The following is a 26,721-nucleotide window of genomic DNA, read 5'->3' as shown; positions in this document are numbered from 1 at the left end:
GGGTTTTACACTATCCCACAAAATTAAGATCTACTCCCATAGTATTCTTCATGTGATGATAGCAAAGTGGACATTTTGTCATATAATCTTCCGCCACCACCTCCCCACACACCCACAATTGATCACCTGACACGCCCATGCTTGTGGCATACCGCTTTCCCACACCATTTGGAAAGTGAGCAGGGCCTTCATTGGTCAACTGGATGATTTTGTTTCTGTCAGTCAAACAGCTTTCTTTCCTCACCTGTCATACTTTCATAACTAATAAACAAAAATGTTCAAAGAAAATGAAAATAAAACTTTAAAAAACTTTTTTACAATTTATATAAATGACTTGGATAAAGGGACCGAAGGTATGGTTGCTAAATTTGCTGATGACACAAAGATAGGTAGGAAAGGAACTTGTGACGAGGACATAAGGAGGCTACAAAGGGATATAGATAGGTTAAGGGAGTGGGCAAAGATCTAGCAAATGGAGTATAATGTGGGAAAATGTGAAGTTGTCCATTTTGGCAGGAAGAATAAAAAGAAGCATATTATCTAAATGGTGAGAGATTGCAGAGCTCTGAGCTGCAGAGGGATCTGAGTGTCCTAGTGCATGGATCGCAAAAGGTTTATATGCAGATACAGCCAATAATTAGGAAAGCTAATAGAATGTTATCATGTATTGCGAGGAGAATTTAATACAAAAGTAGGTAGGTTATGCTTCAGTTATACAGGGCATTGGTGAGACCACATCTGGAGTACTGTGTACAGTATTGGTCTCCTAATTTAAGGAAGGATACAAATGTGTTGGAAGCAGTTCAGAGAAGATTAATACCTGGAATGGGTGTCTGATAAGGAAAGGTTGGACAGGCTAGACTTGTATCCGCTGGAGTTTAGAAGAGTAAGAGGTGACTTGATTAAGTGATCCCTAATTCTTGTGGGACAATCTAGAACTAGGGATCACTGTTTAAAAATAGAGGGTCGCCCATTTAAGACAAAGATGAGGAGAATTTTTTTTCTCTCAGAGGGTCGTGAGTCTTTGGAACTGTCTTCCTCAAAAGGCGGTGGAAGCAGAGTCTTTGAATATTTTTAAGGCAGAGATAGATAGATTCTTGATAAGCAAGGAGGTGAAAGGTTATTGGGGGGCAGGCGGGAATGTGACGTTGAGGTTACAATCAGTTCAGCCATGATCTTGTTGAATGGTGGAGCAGGCTCGAGGGGCTGAGTGGCCTACTTCTGCTAATTCGTATGTTCATATGTTCATATGCATGTTCCTATGATTTTTCTCCTGGGTTGCTCATACCAGTGTCGAGGAGATTAATCTATCACTTCTGGGGACTCCTGGTCCATTCTAGATGGTTGGCAAGTATAAAATGCAGATTGTACAAAAGTCCTTTGTGCAGTGAACTCTTTTCAGGAATATGATTCATTTACATTCTACTCATTAGTATAAATGTAATAAATAATTTAATTTCATTGTAAGTTTATATATTTAATCAGAACATTCACAAAAAAAATCCTGCACAGCTGCACCTGGGGGTGGAGAGATGTTTTAATAAATGTACAATGTGCTCTTTCATAGGTACATGGGTTGTGGGTACAGACTGAAGTGAAGCTTAGCTTTTTTTTCTCTCTCTTTCTGCTTCAAGGGCCTACAGAACAAGGCAAACTTGTTTCTACTTTGCAATCTTACCCAGCACTTTCTCATAATGTTAATGATACAGTCAGAAAAGTCGCTCCTTCAAGGTTTAACTCCATCCTGCCAGACAACCTTTTACATTTTCATATCCCAGGTCTGCTAAACACCCATGTTTTTAAGACACGTACATCTGGCCCTCAGTCCTTAATCGTATCTGAGTAAGTTTGTCAGCAAATTCATCCTGCTTGTTTCTCTTGGCCACATACACTGCTGGGTAAATGGCCTTTTATTTTAGTGAACCCTATGTCAGAGGTTAATGCAGATTTTAAAATTAAAAGTTTGACGAATTAACTGACAACAATTGCCTGCCCAACTTGTAGAGATTTATTTGCGGAATTGGTACTAAAGTGAGGTAAAATTAAGAAGTGCCTGAATCTGGGGAGCTGATAACTGGAGCCCCCATGAGTCTGACTTCCCTTGACTGAAGGGTATCATAACAGATTTTTCAATCTTTGTGTTTTTCACACAGATCAAATCAGTGTGTGGTCATTTCTGCATATGCAAACTAGATAAGTGAAATATTCACATTGATCTTGTGGTAATTCCACAATTATGCTGCCTTGTATTATAGGAATTTAAAGTTAGTTTCATAATGCTGAAATCTAAAATCTTAGGAATATAAAGTTAAATTCACCAACATACAGATTTACACTCAGAATTTTTATTTAACATTGTCAATAACAACAAGTTGCATTTATATGGCAACTTTAAGGTGGTAAAACATCCCAAGGTGCTTCAGAGGAATGGGATCAGATGAAAAGTTGATACCTAGCCCAAGACGGAGACATTAGGACAGGTGAGCAAACGCTTGGTCAAAGAGGTAGGTTTTAAGCAGTGCCTTAAAGGAGGAGAAAGAGGTGGAAAGGCTTAGGGAGGGAATTGCAGAGAATTCATGAGAAAAGGCATGGCTGCTAATGGTGGAGGATGCACAACAGGTCAGATTTGGAGGAGTGAGGGATGCTCGGAGGGTTGTAGGGCTGGACGAAGTTACAGAGATAGGGAGGGGGTGAGGTCATGGAGGGATTTGAACACAAGGATCAGCCACAAATAGAACAAACACATATGTCATGCATTGAAGGAGCCGTGATGAAATAAACAATGTAATGGAAGAACTATTAATTTTAAAAAAGTCAACTCATAAACAAAATCACAAGAACATGGACACTTATACACAGTAAAAATGGAGTAGCAGCCATGTGACTCCTCCTGTACTGAAAATCCACAAACTCACCTGCAAAGATGAGGCTCTTAACCTCATTTGAAACAGCTCTGTGGAAACCCCTTTGAAATTGAAAGGAGCTATTGCATATTAATGACTCTGATCGACATGAATGGATTAATAGAGGATGCTGGAGACAGTCTGGCTCATAGCCAAACCAAGATGAAATAGGTTTGAAGCAGTAACATCATCACAAAAGGCTTCCCATTCAAACATCAAACGATGGCCATGGTTATCATATCTTGGCACATTGCGTGGTCACAATAGGGGAGTGGGCCATGAGTCGCCTAACAGAAGCTAATGTAAGAGATTTAAATGGTAAAAGGTAGCTCTCTGGAGAGAGAGAGGGGAGAGATCAAGCCAACATCAAAGAAAGTCTGTGAGAAGAATCCAGCAGACAAGAGAAGAATCCTGCTGACCAAGGACAGCTACCACAGCAGAGACATCACAAAGCGACTTTGAGACTAACCATCTGTGAAGGTAGCAAACTACACACCATCAGCTTTGGGCTGTGTTACAATCACTAGAGCTCTACAATACCTCCGCAAGTTCAAGACTGTGAATAATCAGGCCTGAAACTTTTTAACTCCTCCTGAGAAGACTCTATAATCTTGTGCAAACCATAAACACTTACCTTACTTGTGACTTTAAACTATCTCTTCCCCTCTTCTCTCTATCTATTTATTCTTGTGCATGTATTTGTGGGTGAATGTGTGTGTGAGTGTGGTTATGATCATTTTGGAATTTGTTTAAAAATAATAAGTTTTTTTTTACCTATGAGAAAACCTATCATTTGTCTGTTTATTTGACCCTAAAGACACTCAGGGGCTAACGCATCATTATAACAAAACACGATTGCGGTCAGTTGGGAGGTGAATAGTGGGAACCATCCACACCCCTTACCACCTGCCCTTAACACGTATAAATAAAGGTTGCATCCTGAGAATTTTTTTTAGGAATGGAGTTGGGCAGCTAATTTCCGTAATAAAAGACCCAACTGGGGCCCTTTTACGATGCTGTTGACGGCGGGGCGAACCACAGCCATGTGGGGAGCCCGTCAGCTAAATGGAGGCGGCCTCCTTTTACGGTCAGTTGGGGGTGGGGTGGGGGGAGGATTTAATGGAACAAAGAGTGGGTTGCGTGCAAGGAAGGCAGCCTTAGTGGCCACAACGGTTTCCCCGGAGGGGTTTTCCCTCTAACACTGGGCCCCATGACTCTTAATTTTTTCTCTCTCCTTCTCTTCCTAGCTGCTGAGGTCTCCTGCATTCCTCAGCACTGACCACCTCTCCCAGTGGCGCTGTTGAGGCTTCAGAGCTGCCGGCCTTCTGATTGGGCTGGCAGCATCAGCAGCCTGGCCGCTGTCCTTAATTGGACGGAGCCCACAGGTGAACAATTAGGAGGTTTCTGTGGTAAAATTGGTGAGCATGTCCTGCTGCTGGCAAGTCCAGCTTGGGACCTGCTTTTTACCCTAACAGCGTAACATTCAGCCCATAGATTCTTACAGCACAGAAGGAGGTCATTCAGTTCATTGAAATTGTGCCGAGCCTGCGAAGGAGCTATCCAATTCGTCCCACACCCCCTACTCTTTCCCCTTAACCCTGCAATCGTTTTATTTACAAAGTTCCCTGATAAAAGTTATGATTGAATCTGCTTCCATCAACCTTACAGGCTATGCATTCCAGATCATATCAACTCCCTGCGTAAAAGAACTCCTAATTTTCCCTCAGATTTTTTCCAATTATCTTAAATGTGTGCCCTCTGTTTACTGACCTACCCAACAGCAGAAAGAGTTTATCCCTATCTACTCTATCAAAGCCCTCATAATTCCAAAATCTGCAGACTCTACAGTTAGAACTAAGGAATAAGAGAGGACTTAAAACTAATGGGAGTTGTCTACGAGCTTCCTGATAGCAGCAATAAAGTAACAGAATGTATTAATTCAGGGATTAGAGAGGATATAGCAAAAGTAAAATTATTTTAATGGGAAACTTTAATTTTCATATAGATTGGGAAGAGCAGAGTTGTTCAAGTCAGAAAGGCAGTACATTGCCTCAGCACATTCAAGAAAGATGTCTGGCACAATATGCTCTAGAACCAACAAGAGGGCAGGCCATACTAGATTTAGTAATGAGTGATGAACTAGACATAGTTAATAATCTAACAGCAACAGAGCAGTGATCTAACAGTGATCATGATATGACTGAATTCAATGGTAGGTTTGATAAAAACGTAACACAGTTACTAACAATGTACCGTCTAATTTCTTTTTTGTCGTGCGCAGCCGATTGGTTTAAGTGCGTGGGTCCTTTAAATTTTCTTGCATAGCTATGCACGCATCGTAACTTAAAGGGGCCTGCACGGGAGCTTCTAGGTTGCTGTGCAGTCGCATGGCAGCGCAGCATGGAGGGAACATTGGTTCCTAAGATTCTAGATTTTAGTAAGGCTAACTTTAACGGAGTGAAATAGAGACTGACGACAGCAAACTGGTCAAAAAATTAATGGGATAATACAACAGATGAACAGTGGCTTAATATAGAACCAGTATACACACCTCAGGGGAAATAACTACTTACCAAATAAAACAGTGACAATATAAGGAAGGGATAACATAAAACTAAAGGGAAGTGCATACACAAGTACAAAGAATAGCATGGATCCAGGGGATGAAGCGAGATATAACCAACAGCAAAGATAGAAAAAAAGATAGTAAGAGTTGCAAAGAGGAATACAAAAAGAAACTTGTGCGGTATATCAAGATTAAGACAAGATAATTTTACAATTATATTAGAAGGAAAATGGTAGTCGAGAGTAAAGTGGGCCCTTTAAAAACAGACGGAGGTAATATTGCAAATGAAAATAAGGAAATGACAGACTTCTTGTATAATTACTTTGTGTCAGTCTTCACAGTAGAGAAAGGAGATAATATACCTGACATTCCAGGAAAATTAATAATAAATCAAGGGCTGGAGCACTTAGAGAAATTTGAACTGATTAGAGAGAGCCAAGGTGGATCTGTAAAGGCTAGGCTATGTCTAACAAACCTAATTGAATTTTTTGAGGAAGTAACTAAAATAGTAGACAGGGGAATGTCTATTGATGTAGTTTATATGGACTCACAGAAGACATTCATTAAGGTTCCATATAAGTAACAGTTAACTAAAATTAAAGTTTATGGAATTGGAAGCAAATTATTGACGAGGTTGGGAGATTGGTTAGGCGGTAAAAGACAGAGAATAGGGATAATAGGTGTGTACTTGAATTGTATCCCGCATGGATCTGTGCTGAGACCGCAACTATTTACTATACTTAGATAACACAATAGAGAGCCTGACATTCAACATTGCCAATGACACAAAGATTGATGGTATAGTAATTAGTGTAGACAAGGAATAAAGTTACAAAGAAACTCTGATAGATTAAGTGAGTCAGTGAAATTCCTTCCATCCTGCACCAGGATCTTACAGCTTATTCACCCATTCGTGCTTTAGTCTACATCTGCTTTCAAAATTGTGAGGGATTTTGTTCGAATAAATAGGGGGAAACTGTTTCCACTGGCAGGAAGGTCAGTAACCACAGGACACAGATTTAAAATAATCAGTGAAAAAGCAAGGGGCGAGTTCAGGAGAAACCGAGTTGTTATGATCTGGAATGTACTTCCTGAAAGGGTAGTGGAAGCAGGTTCAGTAGCAACCTTCAAAAGGGAATTGAGTAAATACTTGAAGGGGAAAATTTTGCAAGGCTGTGGCGAAACAGCAGGGGAGTGAGACTATTTGGATAGCTCTTTCAAAGAGCCAACAAAGACACAATGGCGGGGATTTTGTCCGGGCGATGGGGTCTGGACCACTGGCAAAAGTGCTAGCAAGAGCCTCGCATCGCCTCAGCTGGGGAAGGCCCGCCGAATCAAGTGCCAATTAGACATTTAAGTGGCAGCGGCGGGCCTTCCCCGGGATTAAGGATCCCATTGGTGGAAGTCCTGCCTGCTGAGAGCTGTCGGCCAATCAGAGGCAGGCAGCTCTTTTACTGAGCAGTGCCACCACAGAGGTGGTGGCTGCTGCTGGTAATGCACCCACCGGTAGCCATGGATCAACGAGGGAACTAAGCCACAGATAAGTCAGTGCAGGAGGGGTTTTGCGGGGTTGGAGTTGGGGTGGAGGGGGTTGTGGGTGGGGGGGGGTGGTCAGTTGCAAGGTCAAGGGGTAGTTCTCAGTGGACCACCCCTTCCTGATGTTGAGTCCCTCTTTCAGACACTAAGTACCTTTTATCGAGGGGACCCCCCCTCCCCCCAGAGCTGACATGAAACCGGCACGGGTTTGCTTGACATGGTCCCCATGTGGTGTCAGGCCCACCCGCCGCTAGACTAATCCTGGCGGCAGTGGGCTGAGGCCCTTAATTAAGCATTAATTACCCAATTAAGGGTCTCAATTGGTGGCTGGGTGAGAAGGCCTTTCACAGACCTTCCCGTCCTGGACTTAATTTGGGTGGAGGCGGGAAGGTGGAGGGGATGACCTTGCCACCATCCCACCCAATTACATGCCCTCCCCGCCTTCAAACCTGACACGGGGGAGAGCATAAATTTCGCGCTCCATGGGTTGAATAGCCACATCTGTGCTATGTGATTCTGTGATTAAACTAATGAACTGGAATTACTGCTATCCTGAAATAACTGTGCTCAGTAAGTGGGTAAACACGTGCAGAACAGCAAGTATAAAATTCTACATAACCACAAGCAAATTTCAACAAAGCTTGTAAGTATTTTAGGAAAAACATGACTGAAACTTACATCAAACAATATTTAAGTCACAACAGGCCAGCTAATAAATGAAAGCAATAAAAAGAATAAAACAGAGCACACAGACCATGATAAAATTAGAATAATGGCTTCCTTCTGTGCTGTAGAATCCTACAGGGGAACAGGACTAAGTGGGTAAATCTTTTAGAGTGTTAGCACAGCACAATGGGCTGCATGACCTCCTTTTGTGCAGTAAAACTCTATGGGCAAGAATTTCAAATACTGCGGGATCAGGACTGGGTGCTGGCACGATAAAAAAATTCCAAGTTCCAGAGGGTGTCTCTGGATCCTGACATCTCTGGGCCAGATTGCAGTGGGGAGGGAATGGGAACACTCTTTCCTCCAATTAAGGGCCCATTAAGCTCCTCGAGGAGCTTGCTAAGGGGCTGAGGAGATTGGGAGTGCAATTTTCAAATTGGATTCCGGTAAACCCAAGTAGTTTGGTGCATGTTAGTGCACGGCTGTGGGGTTCACAGTGGGGCGAAGGGAGATTTTTCTTTAGGTTGAAAATTATGGGGTCTTCGGGGATCTTGCACCAGATCACATACATTACCTCAGTTTTGGATGTTTGAACACCATCTTATTTTTTTATGCTGCTGTCCCACTAAGGAGCTGCTTCATCTCTTCAGCAAGAGAGGGACAGTCCCCATCATGGCTGCTGCCTGCCTTTGCCGCTGGTGCCAGGCAGGCAGCTCCTGCCTCCTGGAGACTCTCAGCTCCACTAATTGGGTGCCAAGCTCGCCTCCAGCACAATTAGGGCATTTACATTTTAAAATAATGTCGCGTGAGCAACGCAGTTGAATTGCGGGGTCGGAACCTGGAAATGATCCGGCCATTGGGTTCCTGAACGTTTTTGGAAAATCCGGCCCTATAATTCTATGGTCCTGAAACATAGAAAATGTAACGTCTTGGTATGCTGGAATATTTGCAATTTTGACTTGTACACTGTGGTTTTCAAATTCAGTCATCAAACAATTGCTGCAGCTTTAGTGGACCAATTTTCAGATGCTTCAAAACTGATTCTGAACACCAGGCCCAAATGAAGCCCAAGGTTTACCACTGCCTGCTAACTTGTGACATTATCACAAGTCCCAACTTCACTCATGCACAACTGTCCGATTTCTGAAATTACTCAGTTTGGGCTGAAAAGCTTTTTTGTGTCAAAATCAGAAACAAGGCAATATTAGAAAATGTCTCTACAGTCTTCACTCCTAACCTGAATGTAAAATGGGAGGCCAAAAAGAAAGAACTTGCATTTATATAGTGACTTTCACAAACCCAGGATGGCCCAAAGCACTTTACAGCTGAACTGTAGTCATTGTCATAATATAGGAAATGTGACATCCAAGTTATACATAGCCAAGCATGACCTTCAGCTATGGCTCAGTTTGTAGCACTCTTGCTTCTGACACCAAAGGTTGTGCCGTTAAATCCCATTCCAGAGACTGCAGCAAACAATCTAGGCTGAGTGCCCAGTGCAGTCCTCGATTCTGGCGGTGAAAGTCATTTGAGTAGTACTGCTTCTATTGTGCTTGCCTTTTGGATGAGCTGTTAAAGTGAGGCCCAGTCTGCCCTCTCAGGCAGCCATAAAAGATCCCATGGCAGTATATTGAAGACGAGCAGGGGAATTCTTCCCAGTGTCCAGGCCAATATTTATCCCTCAACCAACATTAGTAAAAACAGACACAGAAGGATGCTGGAAATCTGAAATAAAAACAAAACATGCTGGTAACACTCAGTAGGTCTTGCAGCATCTGTAGAGAGAGAACAGAGTTGACATTTCAGATCAATGACCTTTCATCACTAAAACAGATGATCTGCTGAGTTACCCTACATGACAACAGTGACTAAACCTCAAAAGTACTTCATTGGCTGTAAAGCACTTTGGTATGTCATGAGGTTGTGAAAGGTGCGATATAAATGCAAGTCTTTCTTTCTTTGCTGGGTAGAGAAGTGGAGGTGGTGCAGAATGAGTTGTTAGTGAGGAATGTTGGCTCTGTTTTCCACTCCAGGGCACCTTCCCCATACAACAGAATCTGAACTAGGCTACTGTCTCCATAGCAAAATCCGAAAGATGAACCACTATAACTATAAATAACAGAATATGAGCGCTTTTAGTTTAAAATATCAGCTGCTCACCATACTACAGGTGTTGGGGAATGCCATCTCCACCAATAACCAAGACCATCTTATTTCTTAGCATCTGTATTATATTGTATATTTGGAGTCACGAAAGATCACATTTCACCAATGTCAAACATTCACCAGCTTGATACCAGGGCATAGAGGCTTTAACTATGAGAACAAGTTGCATATACTTTACTTGTATTCCCCTGAGTAAAGAAGTATAGGAAATTGAGGGGTGATCTTATTGAGATGTTTAAAATGTTATAAGCATTTGAAAGGGTAGTATCATCAGTATTGTGGCTATGTTGCTAGACTAGTAATCCTGTACCAACTGAATTTGAATTCATGTAATGAATTAAATCTAGAATTTAAAGAGAGCTAGTATCACTATGGTGACCTTGAAACTGTCAGATTGTCGTAAAAACCCATCTCGTTTACTAATGTCCTTTGGGGAAGGAAACCTGTTGTCCTTATACCTGGTCTGGCCTATATGTGACTCCAGACCTACACCAATGACTTTTACTGTCCTCTGCAATGGATTAGCAAGCCACTCAATTGCATCAAACTGCAACATAAAGTGTAGCAAGAATAAAAGCAGACGGATCAGCCAGCGTTAACCTAGGCATCAGATTCGGACACAACAAAGGCACACCCATCCATTAAACCCTGCAAATTGGGAGAATTGTCCCACAGACTAGTCAAGCAATAGCATCACAGAATTATACCTATCAATCAATGTCCCAGCCACCTTCATTACCACCTCTGGGTATTCCCTATTCTCTGCCCTGAGAAGATTTTTTTCCAAAAATATAGTTCAGTCATAAAATTTGTAAAAATACAATACATAGCAGTTCAAATTTGACATTTCATCAAGTGCAATACAGATCAGATTCTTTCTGTACAGTACATGAGGTGCCTCATTACACTTGCCAATTCAGGTTATATTTACAATGTACATTTACATTTCATGTCAAACATTCTTTGGTGCATGCAGCCTGAGGGGTTTTACTTGGGTTCCAGCCCCTCATTATACTTTAGTGGGAGGACCTTACACAGCGGCCTTTCCCCATTGAGCCTTTGCGGCACCTGCCTCTAGCTTTAGTGTGTCCCTCAGCAGGTCGTCCTAGACCTTGGAATGTGCCGGTCTGGAAAAGATGCATAACGCCCAACCTCAGAAAAGCATTCCTACTGTGGCAGTGTGGCAGTCTTTCTAATTCCCAAAACAGCCATAATACTCCTCACAGCCGAATCTTTTAACAAAGGTGACTTTGCCATGTTGGGAAATTGGATGATGCTGGACTCCATGCTTGAATGGAGCAGGGGTTGGATATGAGACTTCAACACTGCAGCGTCAACTCTCTAACCACCGTTCCCATCCAGCAGGCTTGCTGTGGTTTTGGACCAGAGAATTTACCCTAAATAGCCACTTACAGCATTCACTCCTAATTAGTGACTTCATTGGCACTTTAATTCCATGCACTAATATAACACAGCTGGGTTATTATTCATTATTATTCTGTGCAGCATGTACAGACTTATGGTAATTATGCTAAAGCTGGATTTGTGCCAGAAGAGGCATGCCATTATAAGATTCAACATTATTGCAGACAAGATGCGTTTAGCCTTTGGCCTGTTCCATTATGCTTTTCATACATTATCTTCAAATCTTGAAAAAGTCCAGGCCATTTGAGCCCTATCCATCAATAAATATCCTTGCTAGTTTTCACTGCACTCTCGATAGTGAACTGTGATTGTCTCTGAAGGCCACACTCCCCAGGGAACAGGTAAAACATGTTTACCTCATTGGCGCTGTCGGTGAGGGCTTATTCCCAGGACTGTGTTGATGTTACTATTGTTAGACCTGTGTTCTGTGTTATCTGATACCATTAACTACCTGCAGTATAAACTGTATGCAGCAATTACCCCGCACCTTGCAAATTAATAATAATATATAGAGGACAATAACTTGCAGACGAGATCACTGTCAAAGATAACCTGGTGAAACTGGTATTCATGCAGTTTGTTTATCACACGCATCAGTGCCGATAGCGAAAATACAACTATTTCCCATTGCACACATTTCATGGCAATGGAAAAAAATACAACTAAGAAAACTGAATATACTATAAATAATACTGGAAAGCTCTCAGCGAATTAAAGATTCTAATGCAGTCTAATGCAGATGGGGACCTGTGACTTGTTCATGTTTTGCTGTTGTGCCTTAGAATGCTCTTTGAACCTTCAGTTAATTTGCAACCTTGTAATTCACAAAGTAATTGCCCCGATTTTCCAATGAGCTATTCATTTGTAATTGAAGCAAAAATTCCACAATCTCATAACCATGGTGGAGTGGAACTTACGCCTGCTGACCCCAGGCATCCCTCACCCCTGCCTCAGTGCATGTGGTCAGGGACATTTCCATCAAGAGGGCAGGCACCCACAAGTATTGGTGCAGCTGAGGCACCCGCTAAGTATGTGGTGGGTGGGGGTGATGGGAGTGGTTGGAAATTGGAAGTGGAGGCAAGCGGTTGGGCTTGAGTGCTGATGGTTCCAGGATGGATGGAGATGTGTTCCTCAAAGCTAGGCACTCGTGGAGAAAGGCCAACAATAACAAATAATATTTATATAGCACCTTTAATGCAATAAAACATCCCAAGGTGCCTCATAGGAGCATTATAAATCAAAATTTGACATTGAGCCACATAAGGTGATATTAGGACAAACAGCTAAAAATGTGGTCAAAGGGATAGGCTTTAAGGGGCATCTTAAAGGAGGAAGGAGAGGTAGAGAGGCAGAGAGGTGTAGCTAGCAAATTCCAGAGCTTAGAGCCTGGGCAACTGAAGGCACCACCACCAAAAAGAAAACCACATCATCAGTGAGAATGGTGATTAAAAGATGAGCGCAGAAATCTCGGAGGGTTGTGGGGCTGGAAGAGATTACAGAAATAGGCCTGTAACTTGAGGGCAGCTGATCACTTTGTGTCTATCTGCCTTAAGGAAGCCAGACTTTCTGTAACATGGGGAGTGGTCTACGCATTCACCACCTGTTTCAGTACAGATCACTGGGGGTCTAAAAGCTGGAACTGGTGGGGGTTCACTAGGTGGCGTCATCCCAATAATGCCCCCAGCTGACCAACATTGAAGGAGCTTGTGCTGAAGAAACTCATTTAATGGTTGCTGGAGAGTTTAGTGTTTGTTACATACAACTCTCAGATTTAATTGATAACATGCCACAGCCAGTTACTTTAACATCTACAGCAGCTAGCATGATGAAACATCATGTTGGCAGCTTGACAAGGCAGTGAGCTGTCTGGGTGATTCTCTGGACAATTCTGTCTTTCATACTTAGCCCTGCCATCGGTCGATGCATCAGTGCCACTATCATCCTTGTCAACTTCCTGAGTGATGATTGAATGCTCAGAAGCACCGGCAACACAAGCTTCCTCAGCTGCTGCAGGCACCAACTCCATGGCTGCACTGCCTTTCCTGGGGAAGAGCAACAAAAAATTTCATCTCTCCAAGGACATTTAAAAAAAAATTCATCCTTGGAGTATGGGCGTCGCTGGCAAGGCCAACATTTATTTGCCATCTAAGTTGCCCTTGAGAAGAGGGTGGTGAGCCACCTTCTTGAAACCCTGCAGTCCACGTGGTGACAGTGCTCCCACTGTGCTGTTAGGTGGGGAGTTCCAATATTTTGACACAGCAACAATGAAGGAACAGCACTATATGTCCAAGTCGGGATGGTGTGTGACTTGGAGGGGAACTTGGAGGTGATGGTGTTCCCATGCACCTGTTGTCCTTGTTCCTAAAATAAAATCACGACAGCAATACGCCAGAATCTAATCAGGTTAATTCAATGGTAACAGTCACTGCTGTTTAAAGAAACTAGTATCGTTCTCTTTAGAGCAGAGAAGGTTAAGGGGAGATTTAATAGAGGTATTCCGAATTATGAAAGGTTTTGATACATTAAATAAGGATAAACTGTTTCTACTGGCAGGAGGGTCAGTAACCAGAGGACTTAGACTTAAGATTATTAGCCAGTGCACCAGGAGTGAAATGAGGAGAAATTTTTACACAGTGACTTATTGTGGTCTGGAAAGTGCTGCCGGAAATGCTCGTGGAAGCGGAGCAAATGTTAACTTTCAAAAGGGAACTGGAAAAATATTTGAAAATATTCAAAGTGCAATAGGGAAAGAGCAAGGGGACTGGGACTCTTTCAAATAGTGGCAGAATCACGATGGGCTGAACGGTCTCCTTTTCTGCTGACCACATATTAACAAGAAATGCTGGAAATACTCAGCCGGTCTGGCAGCTTCGGTAGAGAGAGAAGCAGAGTTAACGTTTCAGGTCCGTGACCTGAAACGTTAATTCTGCTTCTCTCTCTACAGATCCTGCCAGACCTGCTGAGTATTTCCAGCATTTCTTGTTTTTATTTCATATTTCCAGCATCTGCAGTATTTTGCTTTTAGTCATGTACACATATTAACAAGGGCTGTCTGTGAACACATGCAATGTACAGATAAAACGCATAACCAATGCTATTAATGAGTTGCTATTACAAGTTACATGCAAAACATCCACTGAAATCTCAAACTCTGCTTTTACTATTAGACTTTTTCTAACTTTCTATCTCTATCTAGAAGTCACGGAGGGTGGGGGGTGGGTGGGTGTGGAGTGGATGCTGGTGGTGGGTAACCCATTCAGTGGAAAATTGATGTGATTGGATCAGCCTTCCAATTTATACCCATCTGATTTACACCTTGCCCGGGTTACAACCCACCCAATTTACACACTGCCTTTTTACTCTCTATTGAAGTCAACAATACTGGTAGAACAGGAAGCAGCTCCAATCACATCAGTTTACTGCCAAGTGATTGAAGTTAAAATTACTTCACACCCTGCCACCCACATGCCCAACATCTACCATACCATAAATATGTCACTATGCTTTGGCAGCATTTGGTACATAATTAAATTTATAATTCCACAAATATAAGAAAACAGTGGGCTGAATTTTATATCGGTGATGGGGGTCCGACAATAGGCCGGAAGACGGGTGGATTGGGGGACGGCCCTATGGCACGGCCCGCTGTCAAGCCTCTGGCTGAATTCAATGGCGGGTAGGCAATTAGCTTCCCCCTGTGGGGACGTGGTCCCTTTAAGGGACAAGATCCCGCCCCAAGAACTGCTGGCCAATCAGAGAGCCAGCAGCTCAGCAGGCCCAGCAGCACCACCAGGAACGGTGGCCATTGTCAGTACTGCAGGAGGATTGAAGCAGTAAGGATGGAGGAGACCCTGGGACCAAGGTATGTGAGGTTGGAATTACCAGGGCCAGTCAGGCAAGGGGATTGGGGGCTGGTTCATGAGGGTGGGGTGGGGGGGTGGGGGTTTGCCATGGGGTCAGCCATCGCCATGGTTGGCTATGAATTGTCCCCAGCTGAGGGTCCCCCTGTCCAGAGCTCACTAGGAGGCTGCCAGGTTTTACCTGGTGGTATGTCCACATGGCATGGGCCCCTCCAATGTTGGCTAAATGCCAGCAGAGGTGGGCAGTGGCCCTTAAGTGACCCTAATGAGCCACTTAAGTGGCTTATTTGGCATCCCAGCAGACCTCCTGCCTGCCACGGTGCTCACTGTGGACAAAGAGGCATGGCGGCAGGACAACATTGGGCATGCCACCGGAGGACATCCCACACCGTTTTGTGTACCCCTCCCCCCACCTCCCAGCCTGTCTCTAGCCCAATATGAATCTTTTCAAAAATCATTAACTTAAATCTATAAAATGAAATAATATGTTAGAATTAGTTCACCGCACCAACTTTTCCTTCATATAGAGTTACCCCCCTATAATATTCGGTTCTGTTCTCAGGTTGTTTTACTTCATTAAAGTTACTATATAAATGCAGGTTGTTGTTGTCGTCATCTGTGTTCACCTCCATCTTCATTATCAATGCTTCCTATGCTTCCTGCATTTCAGTGCCCCCCAATGCCTTGTTTGGAAGTGAAAGAGTGAAGTGAGCTACTATCATACTCCATTTGCACTCCCAAACCAAGTCTATTTTCACCCCCTGCAATCAGTTTGTGCTTGAGCAGCTAAATCATTGGCCGCTCCAGTAGTTCAAGGCCTGCACAATGTATTGCTGAATGAGTGGAGGAGGAAGCCAGACCTGGCTCAAAGTTCAGGATGCATAATCACTACCAATGCTGAGAGCTGGGGCTGTTTATGAATGGCATTTGTAGGAAGTACTGGAGGAACATAGGAACAGGAGTAGGCAATTTAGCCCCTCAAGACTATTCCGCCATTCAATGCAATCATGGCTGACCCGTGATTTAGCTCCATGGCCTGAATTTTACTGGCCCCTCGACGCCACAGGTCACGGCACGGGGGCTGGTCAAATTCTTCGGGGAGAGGCCTGCCTCGACCTGTGACGTCGAGAAGGGCCCACCGCAAATTACTGGCCGGGGTGGGGGGGGGGGGGACCTTGGTGTGGCCCCCCCTGCCGCTTGTCGGCAGCACCCCAATTAGAATATATAAAACGGCACTTACCTCTGCAGATTATGCAGGCTGCCACCTCTCGATGCACACTTCCAGATTTTACGTAGAACAGGCGGCCGTCACCTGCCGTCCCATTCACAATTAGAAAAGCCGGCGGGTCATCAGAAGCAGAAGTTTTCTTTATGGAAGGTAAGTTCTGATATTCAGAGGTCTCCCTCTGCATACAGGAAGGGAGGAGGGAGGGTGTCTGGGATTACTGGAGGGAAAGCTCTGCAGACATGAAGGGAGGTACTGTGTACCCTCCCTCTGTAACCAGTGTACGCTCTGCCTTTGTTTGTGTGTGTGAAGGAGCAATGGCACTCCAGTCACCCTGTGTGTGGGGAGGGTGCCAGAAAGGGCAGGAGCGTTAAAGTTATCTGGATGGTGGGGGCAATCGATACAGCTGGTAGGATCTTGATGTGGTCATGTTGTGCTATTCTGGGTGTTGGCCAAGATGGGCAATGCCATGGCGCGCCACATAGCTGATCCATGAAAGCACCTGATGTACCTGTCAACACTGATCCCTGCCCTGTTAGGAACCTTCCAATCACTGAAGGGTTCAACTTTATTTATCACATGGAAATAGGTATGCCTCATCCTACATTGTGTGATCCTCTGCTCCTGAGGATCCGTATGCACCGGAGCCAAAATCAACAGGCAGGTGTGATCCACTTAGAGGTCCCTGGTCATGAGTAGCAGCCCCCAAGGGGAGCTCACCATTACAGTCGCCGTGCATCTACAGGCCACACATGACATGCCATCGGATGTCAGAGTGATTACGCATGTAGAGAGGCTAGTGACATGCCTCTGCCCTGCTCAAGGGTGACCTGCAGCCCATGAGCTTCAGTGGACATCCTATGCTTGCAGTCCTCATAGCGGCAGCAGTTCTCAAGCTTGACACCTATTCAGCTTTTCAGGGGCCCACTGGAGACCTTTGTGGGGTCACACAGTCAGCAGTGCACCGTTGCATCAGGGAGGCCATCAAAGCCCTGCATCGGAGGGCCAGTGAGGATGTCCGCTTCAGGACAGACTCTCACAGCCAGGCCCTGAGGGCCATCGGTTTCAGCACCATTGCCAGAGAACCATAGGTTTGAATGTTAATAGACTGCACTCATGTGGCCATCAGGCCTCCTGCCAGGCCACTACCTGCAGACATCACCATTAAAGGAATCCTCTCAATCTAGGTGCAGCTGGTATTTGATCATCGGAGATGCTTCATGCCAATCTGTGCCCCCTTCTTAGGCAGCTGCCATGACACCTGGGTCCTGTGCCAGTCCCAGCTGCCACCGCTGTTCACTGAACTGGCTCAGATGGAGGGGTGGCTTCTTGAAGACAAGGGCTATTCCTTGCAGACATGGCTCTCGACATCTGTGAGAGATCCCACCACTGCTGCAGAGGAGGGATACAACGCCAGCCACTGAGCTACATGAGCCACCATTGAGCAGACAATCGGCATGCTGAAAGGGAGCTTCCAATGCCTGGATGGATAGGGTGATGCCCTGTACCATGGGCTGAGAAGGCCAGCTCCTTTCTTTGCTGCTTGCTGTGCTCTGCACAACTATGCACCCAATAGGGGGCAGGCCTGGCATGATGAGGAGAGATGTCAACAGGATTCCTCCTCAGACTATGAGAACGCTGAGGACCTACAACATGAAATGCGCATGGGAGGGCAGATAGCACCCAGGCTCTGCATGCAGGGCTAGCAGTGAGCTAGGGATGTACGGCAGTGGCTTATCAGACAAAGGCTGTCTGCTCCATAGGAACTGACATGAGCTCTGCAAGCCACACATCACCCTCGTTTACCTGCTGTGCAGCAGTCCACATCTGCAGCATCCCTGTGTATACCATTAGACGCAGCAGCTGACTGAGCCAATGTCCATGTCACTGCATCCGTGGAGACGCTCATGGCAATGATTTTATTGCATACCTTGGCTCTCCTGAAGGGCCAACGGTGCAAAGGGATGTGACATTGGCACTACATGCTGGGATGGGAGGTAGGTCAGAAGATTGGACAGAATATTAAAAAACAGCAAAGAATGACTAAAAGATTGATAAGGAATGTAAAATTAGAGTATGAGAGAAAGCTAGCTAGAAATATAAAGGCAGCTACTATGAGTTTCTATAGATATTTAAAAAGAAGAGTTAACAAAGTGAGCATTGGTCCTATAGAAAGTGAGCCTGGGAATTCACAGTGGATAATAAGGAGATGGCAGATGAATTGAACAGATATTTTGCATTGGTCTTCACTATTGAGGATACAAGTAACATCCTAGTATTAGCTACAAGTCAGGAAATGGAAGGGAAGGAGGAACACAAGAAAATTACAATCACCAGGGAAGTGGTACTGAACAAATTGTTGGAGCTGTGGGTTGACAAGTCCCCAGTCCTGACGGACTTCATCCTAGGGTGTTAAAAGAAGTGACTAGTGATATAGTTGATGTCTTAGTTTTAATTTTCCAAAATTCCCTCAATTTGGGGAAGGTTCCGATAGATTGGAAAATAGCAAATATAACTCCTTTATTCAAAAAGGGAGGGAAAGAGAAAGCAGGAAACTATAGGCCAGTTAGCTTAACATCTGTCATAGGGAAAATTTAGAAGCTATCATTAAAGACATTATAGCAGGGCATTTAGAAAAATTCAAGGTAATCAGGCAGGGTCAACATGGTTTTGTGAAAGGGAAATCAAGTTTACCCAATTTATTGGAGTTCTTTGAGGCAGTTACATGTGCTGTGGATAAAGGGGAATCAGTGGATGTATTGTACTTAGATTTCCAGAAGGCATTTGATAAGGTGCCACATCAAAGGTTATTACAGAAAATAAAAGCTCATGGTATAGGGGGTAATATATTGGCATGGATAGAAGATTGGCTAACTAACAGGAAACAGAGAGTAGGCATAAATGGGTCAATTTCTGGTTGGCAAGATGTAATGAGTGGTGTACCATAAGGATCTGTGCTGGGGCCTCAACTTTTTACAATTTATATAGATGACTTAGATGAAGGGACCAAAGGTATGGCTGCTAAATTTGCTGATGACACAAAGATAGGTAGGAAAGTAACTTGTGAAGAGGACATAAGGGGGCTACAAAGGGATATAGATAGGTTAAGTGAGTGGACAAAGACCTGGCAAATGGAGTATAATGTGGGAAAGTGGGAAATTGTCCACTTTGGCAGGAAAAATAAAAAAAGAAGCATATTATCTAAATGGTGAGAGATTGCAGAGCTCTGAGATGCAGAGGGATCTGGGTCTCCTAGTGCATGAATCACAAAAGGCTGGTATGCAGGTACAACATGTAATTAAGAAAGCTAATAGAATGTTATCATTTATCATGAGGGGAATTGAATACAAAAGTAGGGTGGTTATGCTTCAGCTATACAGGGCATTGTTGAGACCACATCTGGAGGACTGTGTACAGTACTGGTCTCCTTATTTAAGGAAGGATGTAAATACATTGGAAGCAGTTCAAAGAAGGTTTACTGGACTAATACCTGGAATGGGTGGGCTGTCTTACGAGGAAGAATTGGACAGGCTAGGCTTGTATCCACTGGAATTTAGAAGAGTAAGAGTTGACTTGATTGAAACATATCAGATCCTGACGGGTCTTGACAGGGTGGATGTGGGAGAATCTCGAACTAGGGTCACTGTTTAAAAATAAGGGGTTGCTCATTTAAGACCGAGATGAGGAGAAATTTTTTCTCTCAGAGGGTCATGAGCCTTTGGAATTCTCTTCCTGAAAAGGCAGTGGAAGCAGAGTCTTTGGGTATTTTTAAGGCAGAGGTAGATAGATTCTTGATAAGCAAGGGGGTGGAAGGTTATCAGGGGTAGGTGGAAATGTGAGAGTAATCAGTTCAGCCATGAACTTATTGAATGACGGAGTAGGCTCGATGGGCCGAGTAGCCTACTCCTGTTCCTAATTCGTATGTTCAAAGCAGAATCTGCTGGGGAAACTCAGCAGTTCAGGCAGCATCTGTGGAGAGAGAAGCAGAGTTAGCTTTCATGTCTGTGTCTGCGTGGGTTTCGCCGGGTACTCCAGTTTCCTCCCACCACCAAAAGACTTGCAGGTTGATAGGTAAATTGGCCAGTATAAATTGCCCCTAGTATAGGTAGGTGGTAGGGGAATATAGGGACAGGTGGGGATATGGTAGGAATATGGGATTAGCGTAGGATTGGTATAAATGGGAGGTTGATGGTCGGCACAGACTTGGTGGGCCGAAGGGCCTGTTTCAGTGCCGTATCTCTAAATAAATAAATAAAGAACCTGCTGCACAGCTGTCAAATGGTTCCTCACTGCGCCGAATGTTCCACCTCTCCCCAGGTAATATGGGGAAGCGGGGGGACGGTTCGGCGCAGTGATGTTAATGAGCCCCCACGCGAAATATTGTGGAGGCTCTGCGGCAGCCGCTGATTGCGGGCATCCCGCCGAGTTCAAAGTGCACCGCCGTGGAGTTTGGCGCCCGAATAAAATTCAGCCCCATATATACCTGCCATTTCCCCATATCGCTTCATATGTTTGGTTAACAAAAATTGATCAATCTTAGATTTAAAATTAACAATTGACCTCGCATCGAACGCCATTTGCGCAAACGAGTTCCAAACGTCGACCACCCTTTTTGTGTAGAAGTTTTTCCGAACCTTGAAAGGCCTGGCACTAATTTGTAGACTATGCTTCCTTGTCCTAGACTCCCAACCAATGACAGTACTTTCTCTCTATCTACCCTATCAATTCCCCATGCGAGTCCATGTCTAAAATAAAAAGACATCTGTCAGATCTATTAAAGAAACAGCTGACAAAGACACCAGGTCTCAATGCCTGGCTGCTAAAGCCAGACACAATGTGACAGGAGAAAGTGCTTCAGGACCATGTACCAATTTGTTTACCATTTATGTGTAAGGAATTATATGTGAGAACCTTTAGCTCTTCTAAAGATTTTAGCATGTGGGGGAAGCATCTTATCCCTTGCCCGAGTGATTATGTGTAAGCAGTTTATTTATCCATGGGGGCAGCATAGCTAAGCTTAACCAACAAAACACACACACACCACACACACACACACACACACACACACACACACACACACACACACACACACACACACACACACACACACACACACACACACACACACACACACGTATTTTCCTAGGGAAGTCACTAAAAAGCACTCAGAAGCAGTAATCCTGATTGATTTTCCCCTCCTTAGCCCAAGGATACAAAAGCCAGTAAAACACCTGCAATGCCACCCATTTCAGCATGCTCAGCAAAGAACAGAAATAGAAGCTGGGACTTTTTGGTCTCTACGGCTCAAGACACATCGATGCCCAAGGCACTGGGGAAGCTGCAGCAATAATGCATTTTGAACAAAAATGAGAGAGCAAGTAGTAGATACCAAAAAGGTTGTAGATTCAATGCATCATGATGTAGAAGTCAGTGCTAGGGACAGAAGGTAAAATTAAATTGTGACCCCTGCCACAGGGCATGGTGGTATAGTGGGAACTTTTTTATAATCAATTTTGTACAGTTAGTCTATGTCAGACAATCGCTTCTCCATCATCATTCATTGAATACCACTGAAAAAACTCTAAAAAACGCCTCTGTACAATGGATAATCACTCAGGCTCAGTGATTCTGTGATGTGGCTCTGATGTGGCTCCTGTGAAGTGCTTTGGACTTTTACGACATCAAAGGTGCTGTATAAATGCAAGTTGCTGTTGTTCGGGTCGTAGAATCATTACAACACAGAAGGAGGCCATTCGGCTCGTCGAGTCCATGCCAGCCCTCTGTAGAGCAATCCAGTCAGTCCCATTCCCCTGCTGTATCACCGTCGCCCTGCAGGATCTTTTCCCTGAAGTGCCCATCCAATTTCCTTTTGAAATCATTGATCGTCTCTTCTTCCTCATAGGCTATGAGTTCCAGGCCATTACCACTCGCTGCGTAAAAAAGTTCTTCCTCACATTCCCCCTGCATCTCTTGCCCAAAACCTTAATCTGTGTCCCCTAGTCCTTGTACCATTAGCTAATGGAAACAGTTTTTCTTTGCCTACTTTATCTAAACCTGTCCTAATCTTGTACACCTCTATCAAATCTCCCCTCAAACTCTATTGTTTCAAGGAGAACAACCCCAGATTCTCCAACCTAACCTGGTAGCTAAAATTCTCCATTCCTGAACCATTCTGTACACCCTTTCAACAACTCACACACTTCCTAAAGTGTGCTGACCTGAACTGGACTCAATATTTTAGTTGTAGCCTAACAAGAGCTTTATAAATGTTCCCTATGTTTATGCTCAGGGGTATTGCCCAATGTCTACTTAACCAATAGCGTGACCCTTGTTAACTGCACTGGATTCTGTGGTTTCACCTTGTGCATTCCGCTGTCTATACAGACAGTAGTTTCACAAACACCATAATGAGATGAGGTCAATTTTAAGTCAAAAAGCTGACTTATTTCACTATATTTTACTGTAGAACATATGAAGATTTCACCGTGAAATACATCTTTTTCCTTACACTCCTTGTAAAATAAATTGGCACAGTACAGCACAGTGAAAAAAGAGACATGATGTTGAAGCTTTTCATCTTGCACTCGTCAGGACAGACGCAAGAATGCTAAATTTCAAAGGGAGCAAAAACTTATACCGCATGAGAAAAGGGTGCTGATTGTTGGCAAGTCGACTTTGATTGGTTGAGGTGTTGCCATGGAGAGTTTAGCAGGGAACTATTGTCCTCCACGCTTTTGTTTAATTCAAAAAAAGCGCAGCACCTGGACATGTTTCTTCTGCCTGCAGATGACAGGTCCCTGCGTATGAATATATGTTGCTTCTAGCAAGTGTAAGTGAGCCACATTGCGAGCCCGACTGGTTTGGTTGTCAGTGTATCCATGCTGTCACTGCCCCCTTAATCCCATGCGCTTGAATTTTGCTAACAAGTCAATTATATGGCACTTCATCAAAGTCAATTATTTGGCACTGTTGAAATGTTACAATATTTTTACATGCAAGTGAAAACCAGAATCCAGAGAGGGCTATAATTTTAGAATTCTAGAAATAGACCTGCATATAATGGCTTGAAATACAGAATAAATAAAACATTTGTTAGGAAACTGTAGCATATGGGGTAAAATTACTGGACTAGTAATCCAGAAACCTGGGCTAAAGCTTTGAAGACGTGAGTTTAAATTCTACTGTGGCAGCTGGTAAATTTAAATTCAATTAATTAATAACGCTGGAATTTTAAAAAAATCTAGTCTCAGTAATGGTGACCACAAAACTACAGGATTGTTGTAAAAGCCCATCTGGCTCACTAATGTCCTTCAGGGAAAGAAATCTGCCATCCTTACCTCGTCTGGCCTATATGTGACTCTAGACCAATGTAGCTCACTCTGAATTGCGTTCGGAAATGGCATAGCAAGACATTCAGTTGTATCAAACCGCTACAGAAAAGTCAAATAAGAATAAAACCAGACAGACCATCCGGCATCGACCTAGGCACCAGAAATGACAAAGGCACGCCCTGCCCAGTCAACCCTGAAAAGTCCTCCTCACAAACATCTGAGGACTTGTGTGAAAATTGGGAGAGCTGCCCTAAGACTAGTCAAGAAACAGCCTGACATAGTCATGCTCACCAAATCATACCTTATAACCAATGTCCCAGACTCCTCCATAACCGTCCCTGGTTATGTTGTATCCCACTGGCAGGATAGATCCACCAGAGATAGTGGCACTGTGGTACACAGTTAGGATGGAGTGGCCCAGGAAGTCCTCAACATTGCCTTCAGCTGCCTTGACGTCTCATGGCATCAGGTCAAACATGGGCAAGGAAAAATCCGACTAAGTACCACCTTCTGCCCACCCTCACTGATGAATTAGTGTTCCTTCATGTTGAACACCACTTGGAAGAAGCACTGAGGGTAGCAAGGGCACAGAATGTACTCTGGGTGTGGGACTTCAAAGTCCATGAACAAGAGTCGTTTTGAAGCACCGCTATTGACCGGGTTGGTCAAGTCCTGAAGGTCTTATCCACCAACTGGGCCTGTGGCAGGTGGTGAGAGAACCAGGAAGAGGGAAAAACCTACTCTATCTTGCCCTCACTAATCTATCTGTCATGTATGCATCTGTCCATGACACTATTCATAGGAGTGACCACCACAAAGTCCTTGTGGAGACGAAATCCCCCTGCCTTTACATTGAGGATACTGTTCCTTGTGTTGTGTGGCACTACTACCCTGCTAAATGGGGTCAATTCAGAACAGATCTAGCAGCTCAAAACTGGGCATCCATGAGGCACTGTGGGCCATCAAAAATAGCAGAATTGTATTCAACCACAATTTGTAACCTTGTGGCCTGGCATATCCCTCACTCTACCATTACCTTCAAGCCAGGGATCAACCCCGGTTCAATGAGGAGTGCAGGAGAGCATGCCAGGAGTGGTACCAGGCAAACCTAACCTGGTGAAGCTACAACACAGGACTACATGCATGCTAACCAGCAGAAGCAGCATGTGATAAACAGAGCTAAGCGATCCCACAACCAATGGATCAGATCAAAGCTCTGCAGTCCTGCCACATCCAGTCGTGAATGGTGGTGGACAATTAAACAACTAACAGGAAGCAGAGACTCCACAAATATCCCCATCCTCAATGATGGAGGAGCCCAGCATGTCAGTGCAAATGACAAGGCTAAAGCAGCAGCTAGAAGTGCTGAGTGGATGATTGATCAGAGCCTCCTCCTAAGGTCCCCAGCATCTTCAGCCAATTCAATTCACTCCTCATGATATCAAGAAATGGCTGAAGGCACTGGATACAGCAAAGATTATGGGCCCTGACAACATTTCAGCAATAGTACTGGGGACTTGTTCTCCAGAACTAGCCACGCCTCTAGCCAAGCTGTTCCAGCCAGAACACTGGCATTTACCCAACAATGGGGAAAATTGCCCATGTATGTCCAGTCTACAAAAAGCAGAACAAATCTAATCTGGCTTATTACTGCCCCATCAGTCTACTCTCAATCATCAGTAAATTGATGGAAGGAGTCATTGACAGTGCTATCAAGTGGCACTTGCTCAGCAATAACCTGCTTACTGATGCTCAGTTTGGGTTCTACCAGGACCATTCACCTTGGTCCAAAAATGGACAAAAGAGCTGAATTGCAGTGATGAGGTAAGAGTGACCACCCTGGACATCAAGGCAGCACTTGACCGAGTGTGTCATCAAGGAGCCCTAGCAAAATTGAAGTCAATGGGAAACATTCCGCTCGTTGAATTCATACCTAGTAAAAAGGAAGATGGTTGTGATTGTTGCAGGCCAATCATCTCAGCCCCAGGACATCATTGCAGGAGTTCCTCAGGGTGGTGTCTTAGGCCCAACCCTTCCCTTCATCATAAGGCTTGAGGTGGGCATGCTTACTGATGTTGCACAGTGTACAGTACCATTCACAACTCCTCAGATATTGAAGCAGTCTGCGGCTACATGCAGCAACTATTTCCAAAAATAGAGAATCTAATCATCTCCTGTTGATGTTCAATGGCATTACCATCACTGAATTCCCTATCACCAAAATCCTATGGGTTACCATGACCAGAAACTTAACTGGGCTAGCCATATAAATACTGTGGCTACAAGAGCAGGTCAGAGCTGGGAATTCTGCAGTGAGTAACCATCTCCTGTCTCTCCAAAGCCTGTCCACCATCTACAAAGCACAAGGCAGGAATGTGATGAAATACTCTCTACTTGCTTAGATGGACACAGCTCTAACAACACTGAAGAAGCTCAACACCATCCAAGTCAGCATCCCGCTTGATTGTCACCCCATATACCACATTAAACATTCACTGCTCCTACCAATGGTGCACAGTGGCAGCAGTGTGTACCATCTACAAGATGCACTGCATCAACTTGCCAAGACTCCTTTAACAGCATCTTCCAAACCCGCGACCTCTACCACCTAGAAGGACAAGGTCAGCAGATGCATGGGGACACCACCACCTGCAAGTTCCCATCCAAGCCATGCACCATCCTGACTTTTTTAAAAATTAATTCATGGGATGTGGGCGTCACTGGCTATGCCAGCATTTATTGCCCATCCCTAATTGCCCTTAAGAAGGTGGTGGTGAGCTGCCTTCTTGAACCGCTGCAGTCCATGTGAGGTAGGTACACCCACAGTGCTGTTAGGAAGGGAGTTCCAGGAAATTTGACCCAGCGACAGTGAAGGAATGGCGATATAATTCCAAGTCAGAATGGTGTGTGACTTGGACAGGAACTTGCAGGTGGTGGTGTTCCCATGCATCTGCTGCTCTTGTCAATTCGAGGTGGTAGAGGTCGCGCGTTTGGAAGGTGCTGTCTCAGGAGCCTTGGTGCGTTGCTGCAGTGCATCTTGGAG

Source organism: Heterodontus francisci, chromosome 38 (assembly GCF_036365525.1).
Source record: "Heterodontus francisci isolate sHetFra1 chromosome 38, sHetFra1.hap1, whole genome shotgun sequence".
NCBI lineage: Eukaryota > Metazoa > Chordata > Chondrichthyes > Heterodontiformes > Heterodontidae > Heterodontus > Heterodontus francisci.
The sequence above is the reverse complement of the archived record's forward strand: the minus strand, read 5'-3'. Positions refer to the sequence as shown.